General features: G+C 37.2%; 1 pseudogene; it reads left to right on the plus strand.

Annotated features, from left to right (window-relative positions):
• The first annotated feature begins 6,281 nt into the window (after positions 1 to 6,281).
• LOC116645946 lies at positions 6,282 to 6,445 on the plus strand (annotated as a pseudogene).
• The last annotated feature ends 370 nt before the right edge of the window (positions 6,446 to 6,815 follow it).

Genomic DNA, 6,815 nt, shown 5'->3' on the forward strand with positions numbered 1-6,815 from the left:
TTGCTCCCCATCTGTTCTATCAATGGAATTTAGGATAATAGAAATAGGCAAGAAAAATACAGAGAAAAAGAACACAATCACTAGCATGTTAAGGAAAGATGCCCCCGGCATCACTTTGGTTAGATTTGGTAAGAGTAAATATGTTCAAGCCCTAGTCAAGAAAGCAGAATTATAGGAAACAAAGACATAGTGGCAGGTAGAGAATTTTTTTCTCATCCTTCTCTTATTATTATAGGATTTTCAAGTTACAAGGGGAAAAGCACCAGATAATGACTGAGAAGCCATTGTACTATGGTGACATGACCTTGGAGCCAGACAAACCTGAGTTTAATTTGAACTCTGTCTGACTTTTGTGTAACTGTGGTATAATGTTCCATTGGAGGTCCCCCAATGAACATGCATTCTGATATTCATATCCTTGTGTTGTTCCTAATTCCACTATCTCTGGCTTGTTCATGTGATTTTCCTTGGCCATTGGGACAGAGGAGAGTTTTCATATGCACTTGAACACCGGGGCTTTCCCATCTAATATTCACCCCCACACACAAACACAAAGAAGGCTGAATCTAGTTATATGGTGGAACCATGTAGATGTTCAGCCCTCACTGCCATTTGGCTGCAACCATTTAAGACCCCAAACAAAACAGCAGGAGGAACTACCCAGCTGAGCTTAGTTCAATCCATAAAAGTATGAGCATTAATAAATAATTGTTGTTTTAAGTCACAACATCTGGAGCTAGTTTGCTATGAAGCAATATATAACTAAAATTACAACCCTGATCAAATGACTTAACTTCTATGAGTAAGCAAAGATTATGGTTTTACATTTAATAGATGAAGAAGGAAACCAACCTGGGCCTCAGTTACTTTGTCTTTAAGTTGTATCATTGTTTTGTCATGTCTGTTCTTGTTTAATTGATTAGAGAAATAGAAATGTGAAAGGTCACTTTCATGAGAACTCAATTTGAGGTCACTTTTTTCCTGGTGGTTCTCCTGAGACAACTTTACCTACATTTTGAAATCTGAGTTGGAAGCATTGTTCAGAAAATGGTCACCAACTCAATATTTGTTGATGAAGGTGTCAAACATGTCTCCTGCCCTTATGGGAATTTGTACTCTAACAAGAAAGTTGGGTATTAAAGGAAAATACTTAGAAATAGATGTAACAGCTTATGGAATGTACAGATTTTGGTTAGACAAAACTAGGATAAAGTTTTATTCTTCTCCCACTGCTGACATTAAATACATTCTGTTATATCACTCTTCCACAGTCATTGATAACATCTCAGGCAGATCCATAAAGTTTATGTCTCTTTCAGCTAGAATAATTTTATTTTAGACATTAGAAAGTCAAAATCTCAAATCCAACTCAAAACCTCACATACAATCTCATATACAATACAATATTTCTCCTTCTTTACTCACTCATCTGTCTTTTTCTATTTACTCTGCTGTTCAGGGTCTTCCCAGGTCTGGGTTATGCAAGAGAAAATTTGAAGGGGAGGGTTAATGTCTTCAGTGACGAGGACTGCTATAAGTGAACCATTGGTGTCCTCTGTTATAAAGATGGTTTTCTCCAAAGAAGATTTTGGTTGCCTCTTCCAGGAACCAATATGGACATCTTGAGTATCCTGCTCCTCGCTTCTGTCAAAAGTGTCAGATGTAGCTCCTTTGGCTTTCAGAGACCCAAAGTCTTATTGTCCAGGACCCCACATTCATATGAAAACGTACACTTGCACTTTGGTTTTTTAATCACCACCTTCTAACTCTGGTTTCAGCTCACATTCTTTTTGTTTATTTCATTTGCTTATCAGTAGAAATGTCTTATTTCTAAAAGAAAAGCAACATCTTTAAATATATTTTATTCATAATTCAGTTGCATTTCAGTACTTATTGCCTTCAGAGTACTAATTCTCATTAATATTGGAAATTATTAAATGGTCTTTTCATTCCTTATTTGATTTGGAGTTGTGGAAGAAACTCTACTTTTTATAAAGATAGAAGGGTATCTTTGTTCAGTGAGTCTTAAAATATTTTTTCTCTTTTTAATTTATTTTATTCCTTTTCTTTTGTACCCCTAGTTTGGTGATGAGGGCTGATGGTTGAAGAATTAACACGAACACCTTTCAGTAAGTCCTGCAAATCTCTTGATAGTGTGGGGATTCATTTCTACTATTCTCAGCTTTAGTCTTCAGTTGAAATTTCCAGGTAAGTATCATTAAACATCATTTTATATTATATTTAAGTCTCAGAAAGGTTCTGTGAAATATTGTAATGAGAAAGGTTTAATTTATATTGTGAGGCCAGCAAAGTTCTTTTGGAGATGTAAGATTTGACCTGAGAAAGGAAACATGATTTGGAGTTACCCAGGGAAAGACGGGGCAAGGAAATAACTACACAGGACCATTTTAATGTGGGAGAAGATGATATGAATTATATTTTATAGAAACATCTCAGGTTGCTCAATGGAGAAGAAATTTAGGCAGTATGTACAAATGGGAGGCTTTTTCAATTGTCTAGACTAGAGGTATAAGAGTGTTGGTGCAATGGACATGAAGACAACTGGTTGGATTCAAGGAATATCCTGCTTGTAGACTTGAAGAGACACACGATGGAATGGAGGTGGGATAGAAAGAGGAATATATGTTTGGAATAGCACTCAACTTTTGGAATTCAGCAGTGGATAGATGAAGTTGCCATTTACTGAGAAGACCAAAGTAGGAAGGAAACAGTTGGGGGAGGGTCGTGAGAGACTGAGAATTTGGTTTGAGAGGGCTGTGAATCATACAAATGATGGATTTCAAAGTCTAGAGAAAAGAGTTAGGATTGGAAATGAGAATTTGAGGCCATAAATAGATCCTGAGTTATTCTAGTATTTATTATTTGGGGTGAGAGGAGCTGGCAAAGCCAGCTGAGAATTAACCATTAGATGGAATGAAGGAAAACCAAGATAGTGGCATGGAGCTAAGAGGGCAAGAGAACAGGATGCTGTTAATTGGACTTGGCAACTTGGAACTCAGGAATGGGGAGCTGGCTGGCTGGATGGACAAGGATCTTAGTGATTGGAGATTTGGACACTGCAGTATGACGGCCATGGCAATTTCTTTCTGACTCTGAATGAGGAAGATTGTAAATCAGAAGGGAAACTCAGACCCTTAATAAATGTTACAGAATGGATTCACTGACTGAGATAATAGATGCTGAAAGATCAAGGATCATCCCTATTTTACATTTTCTCTTCTGACTGCCCTTTAAATACAGGTTGCATTTGTCAAAACACCCATGGTGATTTTTGTTTCTCTTTGTGTGTAGGATGTTAGTGGTGGGCTGGAAAAGTAGCGCAGCTTGTTAAATGTCAATAAAAAGTAAAATGGATTTTTCTATGTCTGCTATCCATGATGTTCCCTTTGTCCAGCTACTTCTCAACCACAGAGAAAAGCGTATGCATCATTGTCTCCCTTTATCTGCCCAGAAAGATGAGTGGGAGTATTACAGTGACTACCATTCTCCAAGTTAATTGAACACATTATATAACTACAAAAAAAAAAAAAAAATGATCCACTGTCCTGGCCTCTAAACTAAGAAAGAGATCCTGAGCACTTGTCATTGAATGGCTTGTCATTGCTTTAAAGACATGGCAGGGTCACAAAAACAAAATTAGCTACACAAAACCAAAGGAAAAAAATCAAAATAATTCTGTAGAATCCTTTAGTTAATGTGCAAAACTGAGTCAGAAATAACACCGTGTTTTCTCAGTGTCTCCGCCCTAAAACATAGTGATGAATGAGAATGCTGGCCCAGAATTGTGATTGAAGTTGTGAAAAATCTAGGATATATCTTATGGTTATGATTCTTTTAGTTTTTACAGGTCTAGAGAGATAGTTTCATGTTTTGTCTTATCCTTTCTTGTTTGGCAGAATTACTACAAATATTTCTTTTAGTTGCTTTGGTGGGCTAGTCATGTCATGTGTCTAGGTTTAAAGGCGAGTTGAACTAGACAACTGACTAGATAAATTGTGAGAAAAATTATTTCCCATGTATTTCATTTCATACAATTACCCTTTGACTTCTTCTCGTTGACCTTGACCTAATTCTGTAGCACAGCTACTTCTCTTTCAAGAAGTCCCCTGTGGAACTAGGTCTGTCCATGTGCTGATATAGAGACTTTGGAAGCAGATAGACTATGGTCTTCCACTCTGCTAGCTAAGGATCTCAGTCAAGTTACTAAATTTCTCAAAACATTTTATCTGTGAAATGGGGATAATAGTCATTACGAGATAACTCATACAGTTGCTCTGAAAATTAATGCTTTGCAAGAAAGCAATTTATAAACCATAAAGGAATAAGGACTTTTTAGTTATTATATAAAAGAAATATTTCTCATGGTACAGTGTACAGCATATGATGAAATACATGAGCTTGGTGATCAGCTTGACCAGTGATTAGAACACCACCTGTACCAATTACAAGTTGTGTGAACCATGGCAAATTAGTTAATGGTCTTTGTTATTTAATGTCCTTTTCCTAACATGCAAATTGGTATACTATTATCTGCCCCATAAGACTACTGAGATGTTTAAATGAGGTTATGTATGAATGATATGTATGTCTGCATTATATAACTTGACCTATTATTTGAATGTATATGATGTTCTGGGTCAAAGTAATATATCTTGGCCTCCTTTTGGAGGCATGCAAGGTACTCCATTACCAATCCCAGTGTATTAAACACTTCTTCCTTGATTCTAGGTCATGGTTCCACTGGAGACAATTTATCCATATTGTTCCAGAAGGAAAAATATCACATTTTTGTTTTACTAGCACTGGTATCACTACTATTTGTACAGGGTGGCTTCATTCTAAAGGAGATCTCTTTCAGATACTCCACCTTAAATAATGTAAAAGAATCACAAGCATTCTGTAGGAAGTCAATTAGTGACAAACTTAGAAAGGAGAATGTTGCCATGCCCCTCAAATAACATGTGTGGTACTTTGTTTATGCATAAGGGTGATCATCTTAAATAAACAAGTATGTAGTCATTAGAGGACACATACTCTTTCCACACAGTGTTTCTTTCTCTTTACTGTAGCTGAAAAAGTGACAGGGAATCACATGGGCTGAAATCACTGTTAAGGCATGAAAATTATCCCCTCAATTCTTCTACTACCACCCTACCCCTAAAAAGAAAAGAAAAGGAAAAAAAAAAAAGAGTTATTCTTCCAGGGAATGACCCTTGTTGGAGGCAATCCAACTGCCTTCAGCAAGGGACAGCATTAAACTTTTGTGAAGAGAGGTTACAGGAAAGGGACTGGTTAACTTGGAAAACAATCTCCTAAGACTCCCTTGGAGGAGAATGTGGGACACTGTGACTATGTAAATAGTTTCACCCCTTTTAATTTTCTGGGGCTATAAAGGAAAGCAGTCAACTGTATCCGGGTTGAGTCTGGAAAGACGGAAAACTGTGAAGGTTCTTCAAGAGAAGACACTCAAGCTAATCTGACCCACTGCCTGTGAGGAGAATGGCTGTGTGTTTAACTAGGGCAGGCACTAAAGCTTGGTTCCTGGGGCATGCAGCAGGGACAGCTCGGTGAGCACCCACTCAGGGAACAGAGTCTCCATAGAGGAGCCTCCTATAATGGGCAGTGCCAGTGTGTCCTGGGAGCCTCCTGGGATCCAGGCCAGGGAGACTTGGCTGCAACTCCCATCAAACAGCAGGTCAGATGATGGTGGACCAGCGTTCAATAGTGACACCATGTGGCAATGGGCCTTCTCTCAATTTGGCAACTGGGCTCTTAGACCTTTTTAATTTAATTTGATGAAAAATAAGGAATTATAAAGTATTTGCACCTTAAAGCCGGAAAGCTGTTCTTACCAGTTTCCAAGATTTCCAGCTATTTAGACCAGGTCTTAATTGCTTGGAGGTTCTAGCTTATCTGTCATAAAATTACTTTATGCCAAACCACTTTTATTACCCTAAGTAGTTAAAACTACCTTCTATATTTAGGTATTTTTTTTCAAAAACGGAATTTGGACTGAACTAAACTGTGTTGTTCAGTTGGGCAAGTAGATGATTAATTACGATGTGAGTAAGATGTGATTTTATTTAATCTCAACACAAGGAGCATTTTCTAAAACTGCAGAATATCTGCATATATTGGTTTAGGTCAATCCCCCAAATGTGGAGAAAGAAATCATAGGAAAAAAACTAGACATAATTGTATCACATGCCTAAAGGGAGGTGAAGTGGGGAAAAGATACAGGACAGAAGTTTCTCTTTTTAATCACTTCTCGGCCTTTTGGCTAAGATCAAGTGTAGAAGTTTCTCTTTTAATGGTTTAAGTAAAGAGGAAAAGTTTACAGAGACAAAGTTCTCTGTTTCCTTACCAACAACTTGACTATTGAGTGATTGAATTGGTGTTACAAACCTGTATCAGCTGACAAAACTTCTATCAGCTTACTTTTTAAAGAAAGTGACAAATGCTTTTCATGTCATAGGGAAGGGACCTGCTGAGAATCCAGTCATAGAGCAGATCAGGTCGATCTATCTTATTCAAAGATAAGTAAAGAGGAAAAATAAAGAAGATCAATAAAAAAATGTTGCATGTGAATTCGAAGCAAATAGAAATGTTTGTGAAAGCAATTCTCATTCTCAAGAAAATTAATGAAAATAGCACACCCATGTTCATAGCACCATTCACATTAGCCATGAGGTGGAAGCAACCCAAATATCCATCATGGACAGATGAATAAACAAATGTGATATATACACACAATAGGATTTTAGTCATCTTTTAAAAGGAAGGAAGATCTGATG

The sequence above is a fragment of the Phoca vitulina genome, unplaced genomic scaffold (genome assembly GCF_004348235.1).
Source record: "Phoca vitulina isolate PV1807 unplaced genomic scaffold, GSC_HSeal_1.0 scaffold34, whole genome shotgun sequence".
Lineage (NCBI taxonomy): Eukaryota > Metazoa > Chordata > Mammalia > Carnivora > Phocidae > Phoca > Phoca vitulina.